Genomic DNA, 304 nt, shown 5'->3' with positions numbered 1-304 from the left:
AGGAGACAGGAAACACACAGTAGATCAGCCAGGACTGGGGCGGAGACAGGAAACACACAGTAAATCCGTCAGGACTGGGGCAGAGACAGGAAACACACAGTAAATCAGCCAGGACTGGGGCGGAGACAGGAAACACACAGTGGATCAGCCAGGACTGAGGTGGAGACAGGAAACACACAGTGGATCAGCCAGGACTGAGGTGGAGACAGGAAACACACAGTGGATCAGCCAGGACTGAGGCGGAGACAGGAAACACACAGTAAATCAGCCAGGACTGGGGCGGAGACAGGAAACACACAGTGGG

This window comes from Oncorhynchus mykiss, chromosome 8, assembly GCF_013265735.2.
Source record: "Oncorhynchus mykiss isolate Arlee chromosome 8, USDA_OmykA_1.1, whole genome shotgun sequence".
Lineage (NCBI taxonomy): Eukaryota > Metazoa > Chordata > Actinopteri > Salmoniformes > Salmonidae > Oncorhynchus > Oncorhynchus mykiss.
This window is presented reverse-complemented; position numbering follows the sequence as displayed.